The 24,685-nt window shown below is 35.4% G+C and overlaps 1 long non-coding RNA gene across 2 annotated transcripts in view; it reads left to right on the top strand.

The window, feature by feature from the left end:
- LOC119259729 (uncharacterized) overlaps positions 1-24,685 on the top strand; it is a 45,083-nt gene that overhangs the window by 7,936 nt on the left and 12,462 nt on the right. For both annotated transcript variants that reach the window (XR_005128535.2, XR_008554208.1), the window contains exons 2-4: positions 8,943-9,032; positions 12,090-12,135; positions 16,086-16,165. This is a non-coding gene — a long non-coding RNA (uncharacterized LOC119259729). The remainder of the gene's footprint in view (positions 1-8,942; positions 9,033-12,089; positions 12,136-16,085; positions 16,166-24,685) is intronic.

Genomic DNA, 24,685 nt, shown 5'->3' with positions numbered 1-24,685 from the left:
CAGGGTAAAGCAATACTGGTATAATACTAATGCTTGTATTCTTTATAAAACTGCTACAAATCAATCTTGTTTGGTATTCTATAAAAACCTGTATTTCTTACACAGAATTATGTGATGAATGTTTTTTCCCCACAATGAAGAAGTCAGTGTTCAGTTATATTTTATAGAAAATTTATGAAACTCTCCTTAGATTTGTATTTCTTACTTTTTGATGGAGTATGCATATGATGAATTGCATATTTTGTGAGGTAAATTTCAATCACATTGGTGCAGAAAAATTTTCAAAACAAAAGAAACTTAAAGGGTCATTAAAATTTTAATTCCCAGCTTATTGATTTTTCACACAAAATATATTTAAAATGTGTCTTTATGTCTACTTGCTTACAAGGCAGGACTCTGCTGCATGCAACAGAAATTAATTCTGAATAATCTAAATACTAAAACAATTATCTTAATGATTATTTTATAGCCATAAATTCACCAGTAAAACAGGATGAATAGACTTACAAAATCAGAGAAGATATCTAAGAAATAATAGTGCTACTGAATATTAGCACAGCAGAAATCTGTGAGGGCCATCTTGTCCCAAGAGGACATGGATTGTCTAGTTTAAAGCTGCACCGCTTCCACCACCAATACCACCAAATGTCAATTGCGCTTCCACTACTTTTGACCCTCAAAACTGCCACTTTTTTATGTTTTTATTCTTGGCTTATTTAAATCACTAAGACAAATTCAAAGAACCAAATAAACACACCAGATAGAAAATTCTCGGGGAATTTTTCATGCATTTGTTGATCAAATTGTTTGACACAAATAAATATAAATAACCACTATGTTGCAGAGCATGTGAGACAATATGTATCATTTTTCCCATACTGCAATTTAAATTAAAAAATTAAAAACAAACTGAGTTGGAATAAAATTCAGTAATAACTTTCCAAGAATCCCTCAACTTATTAAAAATTAACTCTGTCCAAAGAGTAGAGCTGAAGGTGGGAGGAAGGAAATAGATGTGTAAATTAAGATGCCATCTTGGAGGTGGATACTCCAGCAAAAACCCACCCTGCTGATGTCAAATGACAAAGAAATGAACAGCTGGTTTTAGAGAAATTTTCATGTAGGAGTTAATAATTTTTTTGTAAAATTTATTTTATATAATTCTTACATCATTTTTCATTTTTGCACAATGATTTGTCTATTTATGCATACAAGAACTGGAATACAGGCCAGAGGTGCGGCAGGTGCGAGGATTCACCAGAGACAGAGTGGGGAACAGAACAGGCAAATGGACAGAGATACACTGCTGAGGGGAGCAGCGGGTGAGCCAGGAGAGGTCTGCTGTGCCATGTGGGTTGCTCCCTGGCCAGGGATCGAACTCGTGCTGCAGTGGCTGCAGATAACTTGGTAGGTTGCGTCTTAACCCCTTGCACCACCATGGAGGCCCAGAGTTAATAATTTTAATAATGGTAAAGAAAGATATTCCAAAAACAGTACTTCTTTCCATGAAAATACAGTACCAACTCTTCTTTGAAAAAAAAAGTTTCGGGCCTCCCCTGGTGGCGCAGGGGGATGAGTGCAGTGCTGTGAAGCTGTTCACAGCCTCTGCAGTGCGGGTTCCATCCCTGCCGGCGAGGGCCCCATATGGCGGGGCAGACCTCTCTTGTCTCGCCCGCTGCTCCCCTCAGCGGTGTATTTCGTTAGTCTGCCTGTTCTGTTCCATGCTCTGTCTGGTGAATCCTCCCATGCATCTGGCCTGTACCCCAGTTCTTGTATAATGAATAAATAAATCTTAAAAAAAAAAAGAAAAATAGTTTCAGCATAATTTACTGCTGAATAGTTTGCTTCTCCACTCCTTTACAGCACCATTAGGTGCTCAGTTCCCTGTCATTGGCAAATTGAACACTGAGAAGTTGTGGTGACTACATTAGTCTTGTTGTGGGAATTCACGTTTGGGTGATTGTAGTTTCCTTCATATTCATAGTGTGTCTCTAAGGAAAGAATTCACATGGTACAAAAACATTCTTACAAATCAAATCTGTTTCTTTTTTTTTTTAGTAGTTAGTCCTCAAAACATTCTTCTAGTCTCCTTATTATTCTTCAATCTTATTTCTTCCAAGACTCCATTTAAAACTATTAGTCATTCCCAATGCATTAATGTGAATCCTTATCTCATTCTCTCTTCATTTCCAGAAAAATAAGGTATAATATACTCTGCTCAGATTTATGTCTTTATGTTCTCTCCATTTGTAGATCACTGTTCAATTGACTTAGACTATAGCAATTCTTTGAACTTAATCTCCCAACTGGTTTCAGCCTGTCATAAAGAGTAATCTGTGATGCAAATTATAGTCTTTTTTTTTTTTTTGAGTCAACTAGTCATAAGCAAGTGCCCTTGAAAACAGGTGAGAGAGTAAGAATTTGAAATAATGTGCATCAACTGGTTGGTGGAGTGCAGATAGTAACACCTAATATGTGTCACATATATCAAACAAAGTCCAAGTAGGTCAGATGCCATGACTCACAGCTTTCATTGGTTGACCTCTTAATCTTTAAATGATATTATTAGAACAAGAGCGATTTCTGTAAGGAACAGTTGTTTACTGAAGGAGGGATGTCTTGGCTCCAAATTCTGTTATGTTTTATTGTAATTTTGCCATCATGGATCTCTACAATATCTTTACAGCCTCACTCTCCATCAGACACAGTTTGATATTCAGAATTATAACTATGGAGTGGTAATGTTGCCTGTAGTGTTACTGAAATCAGCTGGCAAACATTATCTTGCTCTGAAACCTATCCAAAGCTATCAATTTCTAAGTCATTTAGAGGATAAATGAGAGCCTCAGGATACTTTATTAAAAAATATCTATAGACGGGCCTCCCTGGTGGCACAAGCAATTGAGCACAGTGCTGTGAAGCTGTCTGCAGCCTCTGTAGCACAGGTTCGATCCCAGCCAGATGGCAAGGGTCCCACATGGTGCGACAGACCTCTCCTGTCTCGCCCGCTGCTCCCCTCAGCAGTGTATTTCAGTCAGTCTGCCTGTTCTGTTCCCCGCTCTGTCTCTGGTGAATCCTCTCACCCTCCCACGCATCTGGCCTGTACCCCGGTTCTTGTATAAATAAATAAAAAAAAATCTATAGAATGTTACCAATATTTCAACTTTCTTAGTGAGAGGGTGTAAGTTACAGTTCTGTGCTTAGTTTTGGAGGGGAAATGTCCAACACTTCTTAGACAAAAATCAACTAGAAAACATGTTTAGGTGGCAGGACTTAAATTTTATTTCTGAACTTTCACATGCACATCCATTGTCAAAACATTTAGGAACAGCTCTACAGTTTTGTAAAATGTTACTTAAGCTACATAATAAATTATAGTAATGCTTATGCAATTTTGATATGACAAATGTACCTTGAATTTTTTTTATAATAGTTTAGACCTAGGTGAATTTTAGGATAAGGTAGCAAATGTGCATTACTGTCTTTATTTGCTGTCTTTATTAGAGAAAAGCCATCTAGTCATGATATTCTTTGTTCCTTGGACTAAAGATAACAATGTTTCCTATACTAAAAGTTTCAGACTGATTGTCAGTGACTATTTGATTGTTCAAGTAATAAGTACATATCGCAAATAATCACTATTCACAAACTAATAGTAATTTCATTTGCAGGTGATTAATCTTAAAACATACTACAGCTATTCTCAAATACAATCTATCCCTATACTGGGAAGTAGGAATGTGTATGTGATGAGAATCAATATCCTTCAAGCTTACAATCCTTCAATATGACATTAATTCTTGTAACCCCCTTGAAGTTACAGCATTGGAATTGATTTGCTATTTACTACTTTGGTTGGGAGTGGGAGCACCAAATCCTTTCTCTTGACTTTTTCTATCATCATAACATTATCTGTGTTGAGATGACATTGTAGGTGTTCTTTCAGTTGGGAAAATTATTTAGTATAATAATATACCCAGGATAAGGAGAAATAAACATAGTATGAGTGATAGATATGATTTAACCTAGCATAAGCTGGACTTATCAAAACATTTATCATGTGATTCCATTAAGCACAGTCTGACCCACGGACAGCAAATACATTATGAAATCTCTAGGAAATAGAACTATTTTAGCATCAATGTCCAATAACATCTCAAAGGTCTTTTTAGCTTATGTAAACAGGAGTTCTGAAAGAGTTGATAGAAATAGCAGCATAGAGAATTTCCTAGAGAATGGCTAGAGAATTTCCATGTTTCACCCATAACTCACCCATAACTTTCTGACCACATTATACTTTCTGTGGAAACAGAATAAAGGGATCAGAATATCATGCCCACATAATATTGCCCACATAATAATTCAAGGATATACACTACTTCAAATTTGTGGGAAATAAGCTGAAATAATTTTATAGTTTGCAAAGAATAAAAAATATATATATAGTTGTGTATTCTATTGCTATAAAACAAATTTAAATAGCACATTATTCTGTATAATTAATAAAATGAGCAATGTTTTTCAAAAAAAGAATGATATGAATATTTTCATTTTAGTTCAAAAATAATTGTGTTTTCATTAGTAGTTACAAAGTTCATAAATTACCTTGCTATCTCAAGAAGAGACTGAAACTTAGGAGAGTTTACAAAAGGTATCTTAGCTGAATGAATATACAGTACTCACATAAATATTTTAAAGAATTTTACCACTCATACACATTTTCTCTATTAGAACACTAGCATAAATATTATTGAGGACTCTCTAGAGCAATTGCAATTAGTGTTTGATAGGGGTTTAATTAACAATAAAGAAAACATAGATTAATGAAACACAGTTTTTGATTAATAGTTTATCTAAATTAATTCTGAAACACTATGGCAATATTAAATGCATATTGTTTCAATTATGACTAGATTTTCAAAATGGTTGGAGAGAAAGTATTGTGTCCTCTTCATTTTATTTATTTTAGTATTAAAATTTAAAAATGAAGTTTACAGCTTAAAACACTAAGAACTAAATTCATTTTATGTTAATAGTAAATATTTTAATTAATTATTTTTTATTTCCCCTTATTTATAATCTGGTATATTATACATGATAAATAGCTACATTATCAGAGGCCTTTTGGATATAAAACACCAAATAGCATTTTGCCTTGTGCAGTCAATGATTGAATTCAAGAAAGTATTATTAATTTCTAAAAGAAGACAGGGAGTTAATGCCCCACAATTTCTCAGGTTATTTAAATAAGAGTGATAATAACCCCAAAAGGACTCCAGAGAAAGTTTACTTTCTCTCTCCTTTAATTATCAAATATTTGATGTTTTCTTGCTTTAACAGTCTTTGTGGTACACACTGGGTACACACATAGTATAAAGTAGGTATATTTCCTACTCCACGGAATTGACATCAATATTGCTTTGGATCCTCTAAATCGTGTTTATTCTTTAATTGCCTCTTTTTGTATAACATTTTTCTTCTTACCATTCACTTAAAACTTATCTCACTCTCTTCGCTAATATCCTCAGAGTATTTGATGACTGCCCAACCATGGGCAGCTGACCCTAGGGAGATTTATTTTCTTTTTTTTTAACTCTATGTCACTTCTTTATGATACTGATTTGGGAAAAAAAAGATTTAGTACAGTTATGGTCAAAATGAGCACTGAACCAAAGTGTCAGGGCCAAGCAACTGGAACATGAGTCAGAAATCAGACAGTTTGAAACACAGTTGGACATGATCAAGAGGCAGCTCAATGTCACAAAACAATAAGGCAGAGAAGGAATTCTAATGCTCACAGAAGTACTAGATGAACTCCTACACTTCCATTAGTCACTAAAATCTTATTAAGGCATTTATCCCATGTTTGTTTAATAAATGTTTTATTTTCTAAGGATCACATATGGGGCTATTTCAACCATAGAAGAAACCCCATCTTATTTTTATTTTGTATTGTGTATGGAGCTAGAGATCATTAACTATAGAGAGATGATAGGGAAGAAATAATAAGTCAGAGAGAAAAATTAAAGTTAAAATATAAACAAATATCTGTAGACTGACTAAATGTAATAGAATCAATTATGTATTTGTGAGTCCTATAGTTTCATCTCAGGGAATCTACTTAAAGCATAATAAAACAGATCATTGCTGGAAATAACAAACACCTATGGGATTATGAATTTTATTCATTTTTTTTCTGGTATATCACCTAAACTTTTCAAACTAATAATCAAACTTCATAATTAAATTACACAATAAGCATGAAACTAAATCCCACAGTGCTCAGAGGCAGTTAGGCCGGTATGCATGTCTGTTTCACTGCACCACCTGTAAATAATCCTCTGCCCCCTGTTATAGCCAGTCAAGTTCTGATTCCCTAGAGCCAATAGGGCTATAAAACTGCCCTGACCTTAGTTTAGGCCAGGTTGGGTTTTTCCCCTTTTTTATATTTGGCTCTAGGATTCTAAATGGACCAATTGGGCCCCAGTTCAATTTGTTAGTTAATATTCAGATTATTCAGAAGGATTCATTGGTCCACTTTTGAAAAGAGTCAGCAGCCAGCCTCTGAAAAGAGAAGCATTTGAAGAAGGATTCAGCAGATGACCTCTGGTGCAAAAGAATCATAGAGCACATGACCTCAGACTTCCAGAACACCAGAACTCCAGACCTGCACAGAGACTTGAAAATTGCACCTGACACTGACATTATCTGCAAGGAATGTTGTTGGACTCAGTGTCTCAAACAGCTGGCTACAGCCTCTGGTTCTCCAGCAACACTTCTTGGTGCAGTAGAGTCCATCATTGTCTGGTTCAGCATCTGGACCAGCTTCATACTGTTGCTGTGGACTGTAGTCGTGTCACCTCATCTTTCACAATTAGCCTGTTCTACTCCCCAACTTCCTGTTTGTTAAATGAACCCTGTTGTTGGACCCTGCGCCAGAGTGGTCTTGCAATTGTGTGCATGGGTAAGAAAGAACCTGCTGACAGTGACCTGACCCACTCCTTAGCACTGTCCTTTGACCCTGCCATAGTACTGTCGCATCGCCCTGTTGTTAACACTCTTTGAACATTGTTTTAGGTACTCTTGCATTTTTAGCTCACTCTTTAACACCGTTTCAAGTCACTTTTTCAAGAGGATGGGAATACAATTCAATTAACAAGATTCTTCTTTTGTGGTACATTTGCTGCTTTCTCCTTGTTCTATCACTTGATATTGTGTTCTGTTTTATGAATGTCACATTAGCTAATAAAAATCAACTAGAATCTAAAGAGAATGGGAAATACCATCTTACATTCAATTACTCTAAATCTAACCTGAAAAGGGATGATACACTTCAAAGCTACATTCATGTTTTTTGTTTTTTTTTGGTCAAAATGAGCATCACAAAAAATAGAGAATTGAGTTTCAATTTCAGTTCCGTTCTTCAAATTTGAATATTTAAAAGTGAGAGGTGTGAACCAATATCCATAAATCATATACAGTGCTATAAACAAATATTGTCTCAATAAAAATGATACAGCAAAAAATAAAATTATACTTATCAGTTGATTGTTTAGTTCACTTATTAATCCTTTCATTTCAGAAGCATAAGCTGAATACCTAGGGGCAATATGTTTTAGTGAAATCATATTTAAAGCTCACCTATCCTAGAGAAACTTAACCAAGGATAGACACAGATATTCATACTGTGAATTATAGAATATGAATTGAAGTGAGTTCCAAAGTAAAGAAGTATAAAAAGGTGGCCTCCCTGGTGGCACAAAGGATTAAGCACTGCATTATGGAGCAATTCGCAACTTTTTTTTTTTTTTTAAAGATTTATTTATACAAGCATGGGGTACAGTCAGAAGTGCGGAAATGTGAGAGAATTCACCAGAGTCAGAGCGGAGAGCAGAGCAGGCAGACTGATGAAGTACACTGCTGAGGGGAGCAGTGGGCGGCAGGAGAGGTCTGCGTGACATGTGGGACCCTCACCTGGCAGTCAGGGAGTGAACCGGTGATGCAGAGGCTGCAGGCAGCTTACCTACCCAGCGCTTAACCACTGCACCATAGGGAGGCCCGTAATTCGCATCTTCTGCAGCACGAGTTGGATCCCCAGCCAGGGAGGTGACCCACATGGCACAGCAGACCTCTCCTGTCTCACCCATCGCTCTCCGCAGCAGTGTATTTTGTCAGTCTGCCTGTTCTGTTCCCTGCTCTGTCTCTGGCAAATCCTCTCACCCCCACTTACATCTCTGACCTGTACCCCAGTTCTTGTATGCATAAAAAAAAAATTAAAAAAAAAAAAAGGATGTAGGGCCTCCCTGGTGGTGCAAGCAGTTGAACGCCACACTGTGAAGATGTCTGCAGCCTCTGCAGCGCAGGTTGGATCCTGGCCAGCCAGGGAGATGCCCATATAGCTCAGCAGACCTCTCCTGTCTTGCCCACTGCTCCCCTCAGCAGTGTATTTCGGTCAGTCTGCCTGTTCTGTCCTCCACTCTGTCTCAAGTGAATTCTCTCACCTTACCGCACATCTGGTCTGTACCCCAGTTCTTGTATAAATAAATAAAATAAATAAATCATGAAAAAAGGAAGTATAAAAAGGGGTGAAATAAAGATGAAAGAAATATTTTATTGTAAAAAAGGAAATAATCTAATAAAAAAGTCCAAAGAAGAAAATTAAATGTTTAATCAAACATGTAGTAAGTATTAGTTGTTAGATATTTTTGTTGTTAGATATATATTGTTAGATATTAGATATATATTGTTAGATATATATTGTTAGATATTTTCCTAAATAGATGCCATTTTCCCTAACATCTGACCATGCTCTGGTTGAGGAAATTGAAGAAAGTAGAAAATGTCAATGGCTAGTTTTTCCTTGGTTGTCTTGGACTATCAGCTTGCCATACCCTGTGGGGAGAGTAATTGTAAATAAAATTGATTCTCTTATGTCTCCTTAGGTAACCAATGGTGGTGACCTAAAAGCTGGACTTTGAGGGACTGTCTACTTTGACCTTTGCCACTTAGAATGAATCAATTCTGAAGTATTGGTAAGTTTCAGGACTCCCTGATAGGACAAATGCTAATCCTTTTTGATGATGGGGAAAACTGGGTGATCATCTAAGCGAGTATAGGGCACTAAGAGTGACAAGAGGAGCACTCAAGAATTTAAGCCAGTGTCTATTATTCAGTGAATAAGGAGCATTTCAAATTCTTAACAATAAAGCCATAGGTTTTCTTGCCTTTGGCTAAAAATCCCCACTTTCAGGCATTTTGTAACACAAAAGCAAGATTATTACTGAAACTAATTCTCTAGTCTTTACAGAAAAAACATTACATATAGACAGGGTCTATCAGGAAACAGAAGATACTTATGAAAATGTCTTTGCAGTATTTTCTAAAACTTTCTTTGCAAAGCATGAAGTTTTATATTACAATAAACTCAAAAATCTAATTCTAGGCCTTCTACTAAGATGAAACTTTGCTAAACATGCAAATATAAATTACAAAGAAAATTGCTATTTCATCAATAAAGACCAAATTATTCAACAATTGACATATACCATAAATATTTTTATATACTTCTCTACAATATTAACATATTTTGAGAAAATAAAACAATGGACTAAACCACATTAACAGTCTTTATGAAATATTAAATAAACATTCTGAAATATATGTATTGCTTCCTTACAGTTTTTTATTTATGAACCTAGTTAAACATCAGAGTTAGGGTAATATTGGTACTTTTTATATATTCCCCACATAACTTATTGACTAAGAAAAATAAGAATGTATCTTGTAGAATAGTATATTTTATTTCCAAAATCAACTTTATTAAATAGAAAACAGAACTCTTCAGTAAATTATATCTTTCCTTCAATTAATATTCCCTATTATTATAGGCCAATCTTTTACAGTGTTTAACTTTGAGAGTTTTTCATTTCTTAATATCTTATTTCAAACATATGTAATGTGCTAGAGTAAGTATAATAGAGAACATATGCTCTAAAAGATTATAAAATGTTTCCCTGAAATTAAGAAATGTGGATTGTTGGGCTTCCTTGGTGGTGCAAGGGGTTAACTTGCAGAGCTACAAAGCTATCTGCAGTCACTGCAGCACAAATTAGATCCCTAGCCAGGGAGCTAACCCACATGGCACAGCAGACCTCTCCTGTCTTGCCCGCTGATCCCTTCAGCAGTGTATTTCAGTAGATCCACCTATTTTGCTCCCTACTCTGTCTCTGGTGACTCCTCTCACCACCTCCCCACCACCCATTCTCTGGCCTCTACCCCTGTTCTTGTATGCATAAATAAATTAATTTTTTTAAAAAAAGAAATGTGGATTATTCATTCATGGAAAAAAACTCTAATCCTCACCCTTCATGTGTTTATGTAGCTTATATAAATGCATTATATATGTGATAATTAAACATTCTCTATGTCTATTAAATTTTACCTACAAAGATTAAGAAAATCAAAGCATACTGCTTCCAATAAAGACTAATTTTTATATAGCCAAACTGTAAATAGCAATAATTTAATTAATAATTTAATTCAATTCTTATTGTTAACAATTTAATTTAATTCTTATTTAATAATTTAATTTAATTCTTATTGTTATTATGAAAAATTAAGGCCTAGTTTTGGACAGTTATACACTATAAAGTCATATTTCATTGAATCTATTGACAGCGGAGTCAATAATTATGTCTTTTCCCTTGTTTCAGACCAAGTAATCAATGTAATTTTTTTTTTTAAGTAAAGTGAGGGTACTAATAAAATACCATTTTATATATATGTATATATTATATATTTTGTGCAGAACATATGCATTTAGTAGTTCAAATGTATAAATGTAAATGTAGTTCAAATATTTTTTTATGAAAATGTAGTTCAAATATTGTTTTTATTAATCACTTGGGGATTGTTACAGAACCAGTTTCTCCACCCAAAGTCATCATATTTCTGATTCAGCAGGTTTAATAAAGCATGTCTAAGAAGCACACTACAGTTTGAAAAATGATCTCATCACATATTAAAAAGCAAACACGTGAAAACATAAAACAAATTATGAGTAAACCTTAGTTTTCTTTTACTTAAAATTATTTAAATGAAATTCTAATCAGTGAAGAGTAGCATATACCCAAACAAAAAGGATTTTATCACTTTGCACTTTTTTTTTTTAAGATTTATTTATTTATTTATACGAGCACTGGGTACAGTCAGAAGCATGGGAGGGTGACAGAATTCACCAGAGCCAGAGCGGGGAGTAGAGCAGGCAGAAGGACAGAAGTACACTGCTGAGGGGAGCAGCAGGCGGCAGGAGAGGTCTGCACGCCATCACTTTGTACTCTTAAGGAACTATTTCACTCATTTTTTTCCTTTGTAGTTTAGTAAGAAAGACTTAAATAGCTTCTGTGTAACAATCCTGAGAGATACAAAATGATGACAGTCTATCTAGCACATAGAAGAACTTGAACTGAAAATGAAAGTGTGAATTATTTTTTACTGATATACATATGCATAAATTAATTTCAGTTCTTCCAAAAACAATGTGGAATATGGCATGTATATAATTTATAGACACACATATAACAAGCACAAAAGTATGTATGTGTGCCTGTGTTTGTATATATGTGGTGTAAACACAGTTTCTTTTTTTGTAGATTTATTTATTTATGCATACAAGACCTGGGGTACAGGCCAGAGGTGCGGTGGTGAGAGGATGGGGGATGGTGAGAGGATTCACCAGAGCCAGAGTGGGGAACAGAACAGGCAGACTGACTGAAATACACTGCTGAGGGGAGCAGCGGGCAAGACAGGAGAGGTCTGCTGTCCCCCTCAGCAGTGTATAGCTTCACAGTGCTATGCTTAACCCCTTGTGCCACCAGGGAGGCCCTAAACACAGTTTCTTTTAATATGTCATCTAAAAACAAAGTAAGGAAGAAGGAAAAATGCATGATTAGGCCCACTGGATGAAATAAGAAAACTAAAACTCTATGCCTGAATTGAAAAATTTAAATGTTTTTAAAACTATGAAATGCTGTATGAGACAACCATAGATTCACTTCTCATATTTAATTTTTTTTTTTTTTTTGCCAAAGTTGAAGAATGATAAACAGCTCATTCAGTAGACCAGGACTTCTTAAGGTATAAAATCCCCAATGATTCACTAGTTTGTGTAATGCTTTCAACTTGAGTGAGGATGGAAACTGTGACTTGCTCACAATGAACATAACATAGCAGAGGTGATAGGAAGTCACTTTGCTGAGAAAGATGCCTGTAAAAGAGTACATCATAGTAGACTGCAGAGAAAAACTCTTCTGTTGATTTTCAAGAAGCAAGCTATTATGACCAGTTTTCAGTTTTTCTCTTTGGGATGGGAAATTAAGTTAGAAGTCAGTGTTGCATCCTTTCAGAAGCCTTTTATTCTTCCAGTGATCAAAATATATTGACATTATTTAGTGTCATTTTATATTATAGAGAGTTTGAAGTAGCAGGCATAGAACAACAGACTCACAATAAATTTGACCTCTCCATCATGTTGTTATTCTGTGAGGGACTATGATTATTTTAGGGTTAGAGTGCTTTAAATGTGAAAGAAATGTATGAGTTATTCAGATAATTTTGCTTGATGATCAAAAGGATATATTCATAATTCCAGAATAGATTTTATGTCTAAATAAAGCAATACAAGTTTCGGAGTGCTATCTGTACATTTCTTTACTTTTTCCTGGTCAGGATAAAAAATTCATAGTTTAAAATAATAATCTAAAATTCAAATACATTAAGTAATCATCTACTAGATGGTGAAGGAACTGGGGTTTGTGACGTAATTCTAAGAAGTTCTTTCAGAAAAGATAGTTATCCCATTTATGGTTTCATGGGAATAAATACATACTCACTTTAATAATTTCATTACTCCAGATTATTTAATTACAAATTTATAATTTACAAACCTTTTCTAAACAGTAATCATTGATTTACATAGGCATATGTTTATGCCTGTTCTTAATATTGCAGTTCATCATTTAACCTAAAAACCAACTTTCCAATTTTGTTATAACGTGTCAAATGTTTAGAAATACAGAAATAAAACCACTGAGTCACCAAAGTAGTAATTAGTAAAAGTTTGTTGTGAACACACCAAAGAGAAAATTCATAAACTAGGAGCAATCAAACCAAATATAATGAGGCTCAAGGGTATATTATTTAAAAGAAAGTAACAAAAAACAACAACAGAAAAACCTTACATGGTGAGAAGGCAGTGACTGTCTTTTTAATGCTTTTAGCTTACTTTTTTCCAAATTAATTTCATTGAGAGAAAGTAGGTTTATGTCTTTATATCTCTCTGGGGGCTATAGGTTCTAACTTCTATAAATGTATATTTTTACATTTATTCTTAACAGAGATTGTTATAATATTAGCATTTTCATAAATGAGAGGGAATTGGTTAGTGGTTACCTCAAGTCAACTTTGGAGATCAGTTGAAGCTTCACTTGTGATTTTCAGAAACATCAGCAAGAATTGGCCCAGGTCGATTTAGTTTTGCTAACTTAAGCTAAATTCAGTTTTGTTTGGATGATTAAACTGATATTGTCTGCTCAGGGAATTTTCAAGGTTGATCTCTGTTTCTGATTTTAATAAAGGAAGTTTGTTTGACATTCATGGAACAATTAATGAAGAAAAATTTTCTAGTCTATTCATTTAGCTCAAGAAACAGCAACATGGGATAAATTTAGTATTCATTGAGGGTGATGAGAATGGGGTTTTAAGGAAATAAAAAATATATATACTTCAATATATAACTATATTCCTTCCCCTGGTGACCACTACACAGTGTAACCATAAATTACAATCCATTCACTTCTTCATTTCATGAGTAAAAAGGTGTGAGCAGATTCATTCAGTTGGGAAATCAAATTGACTCCATAGCACCATAGTGAAATAGTGGGGAATTCTATGTATGTGCTGTTTAGAAAATATATTTAAATTTATGTATACATTTCCAGAAAAATTCATCTCATCTCTACACATTTAAAGAAAGCAATTTATTCCAATAAAAATCATTTTGGTGTCATTCTGATATCCTCTAAAAGAATTCAAATTTAGTTAACATTTAAATATGGGAAACTGAGGCATCAGGTGATTAAAACGTGAGTTTATTTTCTGCTTTTTATTTTCCTCACTTTTCTTAATCTATAGGAAAAGTGATTTCTCTCACCCCATCCAATCCTGCTCATAAAGAGCCAGCTGAAACATTTTTATTTTGCTGGTCATACTGTCTTTGTTGCAAGAGCACATCTCTGGTATTGTTGAGAGAAAATACATGTAGAAAATAAATATAAATGAAAGCATGAGTCAGGGGTCTAAGGAAACCTTATTTACAATAACAGGAGGCAGGTCAGATTGGACCCATAGGCCATAGTGGGCAGACAGTTCTATACAACAAAAGCTGTGGTATTCCACTTATATAGAAAGTGCCCTTTAACACTGTATTGAATCACTATTTACATAGGTTGATGAAGTGAATCATGGAAGGAATTAGGATTTTCTGTAAAGCATCTTCTGCAACAATTTTTAATTAATAAGAAAATAAATATATTAAGTATTTACTTCAGACTTCTGAAGGATTATGTTCAATTCTATATAGTACTAGCATCTCCCTGTATTAGATTAGTTGGTGTAAGCATAACTTATGACTTCATGTATATCCATAAAAATGGCTATGCAAAGACTTATGAAAAATCTATAAATTGATCTATTTGCTATAAATTAGAAAATTAAAGTGATATATCAAAATAGCAAATGGATTTCTTCCATTTTATGCATGTGTTAATGGAAATCTAATATACTTTCATATGTTATGTTAGGCCCAAAATTTCATTCTAATTTTGACCACTTAGAAAAGTAGACATAGAATATTCTTGGACTACAAAATTGACAGAGCTATTTCAAATATTATTTTCAGTACACAATATCATTTGCAAATCATTCTCTATTTTTGAATAGCTGTGTTTATTTATATGATTATGATTTATATGTCATAACTAGAGGCATATATTTATGACAACTATCTAGGTTTTATTACTAAGGATGTTACAAACACCACATGTTGAAGCTGAAATGCAGAAAATAGTACAGTGAAATTCAAAGGCTTATAAGTAGTGAAAAATAAGCCAGCTGTTCATATACCCCTGAGGCTATGGATTAGTTACTGTGTATTTCAGTCCTTTACTTTTGAAATGTATTGTGTATGATTTGTATTGAAAATCTTGGGTGTTACATTGATTTTATTCGAGGATTACAGTTCATCCAACTTCAAAGTTGTTATCTCGGGTAACTAAAATTTGTAAAATTGCTTGCCAAGTTCTAAGAACAAGCAGTATAATCCCAGATCAGACTCTGCCTCCTGTGTATCATTCAACAACAGAAATGGATAAATAGAATATTGGTAAATTAAGTTTCAGTGTAAATGTTTCTATGTATAATGTAGTTTTATAACATTTAATAGTTTAAGGCAATTTTAATCTCTAATAGTTTTGAAACTTGACACTTAAAATTTTGCCTTAATAAAGTTTATGCCACTTAAATTACTACTAATGTCATAGCAAGTACTTCCTAATTAACAGTTCCTACATCACTAATTTAGATTATAAATTTGATTTACAGTTGAATGACGTTTGAAAATATGAGATGTGATACATTTCCCAATGTAGTTTTATTTTATAAAGATCAGTCTAAAGGAAACATCTTCCCCTCAAAAAGCACCAATGAAAATTATATGCTAAATTTTGGGACAAATGTTACCAACTCTTTTCATCAAAAAACATCGATGAGTGCATCTCTTGGTTAATGGCAGATGCACAATATCATTGATGTAGATGTAGATGTGAGGAGGGGAGAAGAGTGTTCAAGTTTATTGTATCAAGTTGTTTAAAGAAAATACAAGAATAGATAATGAAAGGAGTGAGGGAAGGTGATTTATATGGGATACTTTTCAGATTACAGATGCTGACATTATTGCGTAATAGTTTTTATTTTGTGACATTATTTTCTTTTATTCTGACATTATTACTATCTTTTTTTATTGTTTACAGACTGAACTGTGGCAACCCCCTTTATATGTTATAGCCTTAGCCCCTGACATGACCATATCTGGAGTTGTGCCTTCAAGGAGGTAATTATGGTACATGAGGTCACAACGGTGGGGCCCTCCTCCAGTAGAACCAGAGTCTTTTATAAAATAATAAAGAGACAACAAGGATGTCTGCATCAAGAAAGGTTATTTAGGGACACAGTGAGAAAATGTCTACAAACCATCAAAAGAGTCTTGGGGGACCTCACTGCTGACACAAGAGGTTAATTAAGTCTCAGCATTATGAAGCTATTAGCAGTCACTGCAGCACGAGTTCAATCCCTGGCCAGGGAACTGACCTGCATGGTGCAGCAGGCCTCTCCTGTCTCACCCGCTGCTCCCCTCAGCAGTGTATTTCAGTAGATATGCTTGTTCTGCTCCCCACTATGTCTCTGGTGAATCTTCTCACCCCCCTGCAACACTGCTGGCCTAGATCCCAGTTCTTGTATGCATAAATAAATAAATCTTAAAAAAAAACAAGAGGACCTATGATAAACAAAATCTGCTGACAACTTGATTTTAGACTTCTCCACAACTGTAAGGAAAACTTGTGTTGGTTAAACCATACAGTCTGTGTTGTTTTGTTAAGTCAATCAAGACTTAACCATTGGTTAAGACTTCAAAGATTAATGCCATTGGTATGTAATATATATCAATATGGAAAAGTGCATAAGTATAATTTTTTCATATACATAATCTGTAAAACTATTCTACACATTAGGATATGTTTATCAGCATCCAGAAACCATCAATGGTCCTTCCATTTATTTGGGACTATATTAGGTTTGCATATTGAGAAATTATACACATATACATGTGTTTTGAGTCTGGGATGAGACATGCATGCAGTTAATCTCTTTTATGTCACTTTCTTTCATACATCTTTCCTCATCTTGTTTTCTAAATTTTTTATTGTACTATCCACAAAAGTTAATTTCTAAGTCTCTCAGATCATTGTGTGACTAAGATCAAAACTGCTATTGTATCAGTATTTGCATCATTGTTCAAGAATGAACTGGAAGGCAAGAACCATATCTCCTTAATTACAAATCTGAGAGGTTATTTAGGAAAAGACAATAATAAAATACTGTGTAGAATTCAATTTCTCTTCTTTGCTACATTTGTAGTTCAGATTTTCATCATCTCTATCTTTACAATTGGAATAATTTCTCTTCAGATATCTATCCCAAGTCTCTCCTCACTGGTATTTCCATCACATTTGCTACCTAGAATATTTTCTACAAATAACAAATGTTACTATATTTTCCTCTTGCCTCTCCATTATCCAACACAATCCCTCCACACTCTTCCCCAGCTTCAGCTAGAGAAAACATGATCTCAAGTGGTGTCCTTTTTCTTGGAAATCCTTTTCCTTCTTTATTGCATTTAATTCCTCTTTATTCAGTTCCTTGCTGTCTGATTTTCTTTCTAACTTAGCTTTTGAAAATTCTGATCCTTAATCATCAAAATAGGACAAATTTTTTTTAGAAAGATTTATTTATTTATGCATACAAGAACTGAGGTATATGCCAGAGGTGTTTGTGGGGGTGGGGGGCGGTGTGTGTGTGTGTGTGTGTGTGAGAGAGAGAGGATTCACCAGAGACAGAGTAGGGAGCAGAACAGGCAGATTGACTGAAATATACTGCTGAGGGGAGCAGTGGGTGAGTCTGGAGAGGTCTGCTGTGCTATGTGGATAGCTCCCTGGCCTGGGATCGCGCTTGTGCTACAGAGGCTGCCAATAGCTCCATAGGTTGAGTCTTAATCCCTTGTGCCACTAGGGAGGTCTCAAAATGGGACAATTCTTAATGCTGTATCTTTTTTTTTTTTTCCTGTACTTGCAGGTTGTCTATTGGATCCCTAATCTGGTCTTAGAATGTAATTCCATCAATGTAGGGAATATATAATTGACTTCCCATTCAAATTCTAGAACACAAAGATGACTCATTTGTTCATGTGAAATAAAAAACTATTAGATACACTGTTCAAATAGTCTATCCCACTAGAATCACATCTAACCAGGCATATTAAACACACTCATTTGTTATCAATTTCACATGTAAAATTTGTGAGCACACAAACTTCAAAGCTGATTTGCCTGTGCCATTCATTTACTTGAGTCATCCTAACAAACTTATTTTTCCTAATTAAGTACTATGTTTCTCCTTAGTGAAAATGGGGGAAATAACACCTGATAGAGCATGGTAGTCTACATTTAATCTCTACATTTAATCCACAGGGCCTCCCATGGTGGGGCAGGCAGTTGAGCACAGCACTGTGAAGCTGTCTGCAGCCTCTGCAGCACTGGTTCGATCGCGGCCAGCCGGCGAGGGTCCCACATAGGGGGGCAGACCTCTCCTGTCGTGCCTGTTGCTCCCCTCAGCATTGTATTTCGTCAGTCTGTTCTGTTCCCCGCTCTGTCTCTGGTGAATCCTCTCATCTTCCCGTGCATCTGGCCTGTACCCTGGTTCTTGCATAAACAAATAAATAAATAAATAAATAAATAAATAAATAAATAAAATCCACATAAAATTATCCATTCTTGGTAATGTTACAGAGTAGGAGCAATAAATTTGCTAAAGTCAGGCGACAAGCACCATGAAAATACTTATATTCTTTCACTCTGCACCAACTTCAAAGTTGCAAAAACCACATCTGATGGCAAATAAAAAGCATCATAATACAGTGAGAATTTGGGACTATATGACTTTCATTTTCCCTAGGTTCTGTGGATTTACTCTTTAAAAAGTATAAGGAATAAGGGCTGTTAAATATATTGCAGAGTCAATGCAAACTTCCTTGCAGGTAGGCTGTGACTATGACTGGAGATGTGACACTATTGTCTTTTAATACATATTATCACAAGGATATTGTGGTTTTAATACATTTCTGAGTAAGTAGTTCAAGATTTATGTTTACTTCTCATCATTAATTCAAGCTTATTTGAATCTTACAAATTTTAAATGTAGATGCATCTTATTTATAACATGATTATGAAAAATGATCTGTAAAAAAATGATCTTATTCCCCTTTTTAAAAAAATCTGTAATTTAACTCTGACATATTACATGATTTCCTACCTAAAGGTCTTTGTACATTTAGATTATGTTATGAATATTGTTTAAAATAATGTTTAAATATAATAAAAATGCACTTTTAAATATTTTCATTCTGTTGTTTTTGAAAAGGAATATTTAGAAACAAAGCTAATGTTTTGATAACCTGCTTATTTTTCCTTAATTTTAAAAGGTCCTCACATACTCATTTTGGGTTTGCAAACTTCTAAATTATCCAAGGACCTGAATTATCATTTCTTGCAGGCAGGAGGGCTATTTACCCAGCTTCAGATGCACTTAAAATGGCACCGTGAAGACAGTATGAGTGACCTCTCTCTGGGTGGAAGACACAAGTGAAGAAGTACATAGATTAATGTACTTCTCCAGAGAGTGATCACTAGGCAGATTCTTATTAGTCAGTGTATTCACTTGATTAAAGATGACTAATCATATTGTATTTTGAAGAACTCTCTTAGATATTAATTTGAGCCAAAGAAAATAGGAAAGCTAATTCACCTTAGCTATTGAAATGTGTTTAGAGAATTAGACACTTGACATTGCTTGCAAATGCAGTGGGTAATCGTGGAAAGGGAACATAAAATTTCAGCTGTTATATTCTATGTTGGTTCAAGGGTAGCTAAGCCATTGATCTTTATGGCATATAGAATTTCTAGTTAATTGATAGGGGATTTACCTTCTTCCAAAAGTATATTTTAAAAGGTGTTTGTAAAGGTGCTTACTGAATACAAAACACATTTAAGAGATAATCTGGATTGTGTTGACTTTAGAAATATGGTGAGTTAAATAGAAACAGTCTAGTAGTATTGGATTTAACATTACATTGTCTTGTGAATATATCTATTGATGTTGCCATAGAGAAATTTTTTTCAAGTGTTCAATGTAAACTGCCATGTTTAATTTGAAGAACAGATCATTTGACTGATAAACTACTTGCACAGAAAATCATGTTATAAAAGTCTTCAAAAGTAGTATGTAGTTCTGTTAATATGTAAATTATTAAGTGAACCATTCTATGTCCAGAATGCCTTGTAAATGTGGACCACTACCTGCAAAGAAATTTCCTTATTTCTGTGTTTTCATAAGATATATACTTTTAGTTTTTAGAAAATTTTAATTGTATAATTATTAAGGAATTAAGATAATGTAGGCAACTAATGGAATGATGTTTAAGATTCGGTCCCAATTCTAACTCTTAACAATAACATAACAGATAACATTTAGTCAACCAGGTATATTTTTATATGTTTATTTAGAGATACTAACAGAAATACTTCATGAAAACATAAGCACATAATACATTCTCATGAGAGAATGGCTCATGAACAACAGCCTTAGGAACTTGAATGCATGTGTGTTGGCCTCCTCTGCCCACCACAATCCCTTCTATGTGGGGATTATGTTGTGAATAAAGAAGCAGACTTTTTTAAAATTTGATTTTATTTATTTATGCATTCAAGAACTGGGATATAGGCCAGAAGTGCAGGGACTCAGAGGATTCACCAGAGACAGAGTAGGGAGCAGAACAGGCCCATCTACTGAAATAAACTGTTGAGGGGAGCAGCAGGCAAGACAGGAGAGGTCTGCTGTGCCATGTGGATTAGCTCCCTGGCCGGGGATTGAACTCATGTCACAGTGGCTGGTGATCATTTGATAGTGCTGAGACTTAAACCCTGAGTTGCCGGGGAAACCCTGAAACAGACTCTTAATAGACTGGCAAAAGACAATACCAGCGGGCCAAACCTAATGATCACCTGCGGAAATTCCTGAAGTAAGAATAAATGAGAGTTTTCTGGAGATGACTAAGAAATATCATGGGTTTTGTCTATGTGAACATCTCTGGAAGAATCTGTTGATTTCTCTAAATTCCAGTCATCAAAGGACTGAGGCCCATGTTTTTGTTCTTTCTATCCCTGCAGTTACTGCTAATGGGACTTTTCAGGTGAGGAGACAAAGTAACAAAAGCAACTCTTACTACTGTTTAGGATTCCCCATTAATTATCACTTTTGAATGTGAACATTTTTTATACCTTTTGGTTCATATTTATGAGAATTTATATAGGATATATAGTCAGAAGTTAATTTCAATGATTCCAGTTGTCCTCCAATATGAATCACCTCTTTTTTTATAAGGTAAATTCAGAATTCCTGCTACTTATATGGAGTCATGATCTCTTGGAATGAAAGTATATTTTGTCCTAATTTGCATCCACATGTGACTTTATTAGTCAAGAATAAAATACCGTTATATTTATTATTTATATTCTTTTATATTACTATGTAATGACACATATTACATTATTATATTATTGCTTATCAAATTAATCTCTGACAAGGAAGAGATGTTACCTATTAGTATTTAGTAATAATTTCAAGTCCTCAATTTCAAGGTATCCTGGGAAGTGCTTGCTACATGACTTCCAGTGTGGCTTCCCAGACTCTTTCTCAGGGCATTGGGTTTCCTTAAGTCCCAACTTATATGTAAGTGATTAAATGATGTGTGGAAACTCTTACATTGTGTGAAAAATGTGAAACATTTCCATTTTATATTCAGATAGTGATGAAATTTCAGTGACATTTTCCAGTGAGGCATTCCCCAAAGAGCCACAGATTTCATATTTGTTTTTTATAAAAAAAAAAAAAAATCCTAGACAATCTGCTAAATATCTCCTGGTAAAGGTAACTTATAGATATAGACTCTGCTACTAGCAAACATCATTAGTTTGCTTGCCAGGATGTCTGTGATTTACATGCCCGAAAGGACTTTAAAATAAGTTGGCTACATTCTTTGTTTCCTTGAATCTAGATTGAATTCTTAAACTTTTCTTTTCCATATATAAAAGCTGAAGCAGTACCTCTAAATTCCAGGCATATATATTTTTTAATATTAGAGAATATCCCTTTTCCTCCATATTCTGTCAATGTAGAAATGAAAATCCACCAGTCACTTTAGCTTAAGATATGACCTGGGGTTTGAAAAAGTTTACCATATAGAGAAACAAGATGAAAGGAATCTGTACCCCTGCAGATTTGGAGTGAAATACCATATTATTATGCCTACTTCTAGGAAGGGGAAAAGCAAACTACTCTCTTATTTAAATTGCTGTTACTTTATGTGTTTTTGAAACTCTCAGGTGACTCTAATGATAACTGAAAAAAAAAAATAGAAAAGAGTCTGAAAGTAGTTTCTACATGACAGAAGCATAATATATGACATTGGAAAATGGGAACAGATGGGTTGCAGGCATCAAGTGTAGACATACTGCAGGCTGGCAATCTGATGCTTGTTATTTAATGGAAGTTGTATCACTAATTTTTTCAATAGAGCAAAAGCAACATCACTGGGAATAGTTGAAAATTGAAATGTTCTTGGTTGTGCATTATGGTCATTTCCACTAAAGTCCTTCAAAAGAGAGGTACTCAGCTAGAAATATTCTTCGACTGGGAATGTAAATTTGCTCCAAGAAGCACACTCAGTGACGAATTATCATTTAATCTGGAGTCTTAAAGGAATGGCTTCTGTTTTTCAAACCATATCATTACAAATTGTGTTTGTAAATCAGAATATTTAGCCACTAGTAAGATTAAATATTGCTGATTTACTTGTAGCTTTTTGTGGCCATGTTACTAAATTTTGTCAGTGTAACAGCAGGGGTTGGGGGGAAATGCTGAAGCCAAACACTACCACAGGCAGCACACCCTGGAGGGGGTTGCTGGTGAGGATGGAGAGCCCCAGGTGAAATACTAACAAAGTATTGGTGCAGGTGGAGACTATGGTAGGAAATATAAGGGACTGCAAAAGCAGCACTTAGGATTCAGCATTCAAGGTATCAGCATTTTGGGATCTTCAGAGAATCTGGGGTCAGCCCTTTCTGCCCCCACAATGTCCATCTTCTAGAAGCCTGGCCTGGTAACCTAAGCCCACAGCATGTGCCTCATGCCTCAAAGGGGAACAATAAAGAGACTGAACCCTGAAATTTAGGATCCCTAAAGCAGTGAACAGAGCTTGCTCTAGGGAGAGGAGAGAAGGCAGGGTTGATTAATTGCCTGGAATTACCTCTCAATCTGTAACAGGGTGGTCCCCAGGAAAGAGGGAGGTTCCAGGTTCCAGGTTCCAGGGTGGAGTTGAGCAGGGAGAGAAGAAGCTGCAGAGGAGACCGGGAAGGAGGAAGCAGGATGGAGCCAGAAGGAGCCAGGAGGAGGCACATGGAGCCTAGAGACAGGTGAAGAAACTGTGCTTGTCTTTTGGTCGTGGACTGGGTGACACAGATGTGGGTGAGACCCGTGGGGAGGTGTCAATTGCAGCTTTTATCTTGATTTTAATTTTGCTCTTTTCCTTCTGGGCTTGTCTGGTTGTTTCTGACCCTTTTCTGTGGGTCCCCACTGGAAGATGCTTTAGACTTGCGGCAGGCTATGGGGCCTTGTTCTGGACCGATTCCATATGGATGGAGTTTTACCCAAGAGGGGATGGGTAACTTTGGGTGCTTCATTTAGAAACTGACTCTTTGCCTTTCCTGTATTGTTTCCTAGTTTTATTAACGTTCCTTCCCATTAAAGTCTCATATGTTTTGTGTTGATGCTGCGGATGGCAGAACCCATTTAGAGCAGGCAGGTTTTGGGGGAGTCTGGGGTGCACCTCTCCCTGCTCTGTAACAAGTCCACACCAGGTGTGAGACCAAGACTACCGGACTCAGCTTCCCCTCCCTTTCCTGCTATTCTAAGTTAAAGAAGAGAAACAGGGCCTCCCCGGTGGCGCAGCGGTTGAGCGCTGGGTTGCAAAGCTGCCCACAGCCTCTGCAGCGCCAGTTCTATCCCCGGCTGCTCCCCGGCCACCGGAGGAGGGTCCCACATAGCGCGCAGACCTCTCCTGCCGCCCGCTGCTCCCCTCAGCAGTGTACTTCGGTCCCTCTGCCTGCTCTGCTCCCCGCTCTGGCTCTGGTGAATTCTCTCACCCTCCCGTGCTTCTGACTGTACCCAGTGCTTGTATAAACAAAACAAACAAACAAACAAACAAACAAATAAATAAAACATGCCTCTATAAAAAATAAAAAAAAAATAAAAAAATTTAAAAAATAAGAGAAACAAAGGTCTTTTGTTTTTATCTCCTTTGTAAGTCTGCCCCTAGGTATATGTTTTTGATGAAATGGCAAATCAGATTTTTTTTCTTCGTTTCTTTCTTTTCCAGTTCATTGTTTCCATACAGGAATTCAACAGACTTTTGTATATTGATTTTGTAGCTCGCTTCTTTACTTTACGAATTTATTGTTTCTAGTAGTTTGTTAGTGGAGTCTTTAGAATATTTTTAATTTATTTTATCTTATCATCTGTGAATGATGATAGTTTTACTTCGTTCCCATTTGAGAGTCTTTCTCTTCCATTTCTCTGGCCTGATTTCTCCAGATGAGACTTCGAATACTAACCATGTTGAATAGTGTTGGTGAGTGTGGGTGTAGCATATAAGGCTCCTTTCAAGTTAGACAAAAGCGGGATG

This window comes from Talpa occidentalis, unplaced genomic scaffold, assembly GCF_014898055.3.
Source record: "Talpa occidentalis isolate TD23 unplaced genomic scaffold, MPIMG_talOcc4v2.1 talOcc4.5, whole genome shotgun sequence".
Taxonomy (NCBI): domain Eukaryota; kingdom Metazoa; phylum Chordata; class Mammalia; order Eulipotyphla; family Talpidae; genus Talpa; species Talpa occidentalis.
Note: the sequence above shows the minus strand (reverse complement) of the source record. Positions and strands in the feature narration are given on the sequence as shown.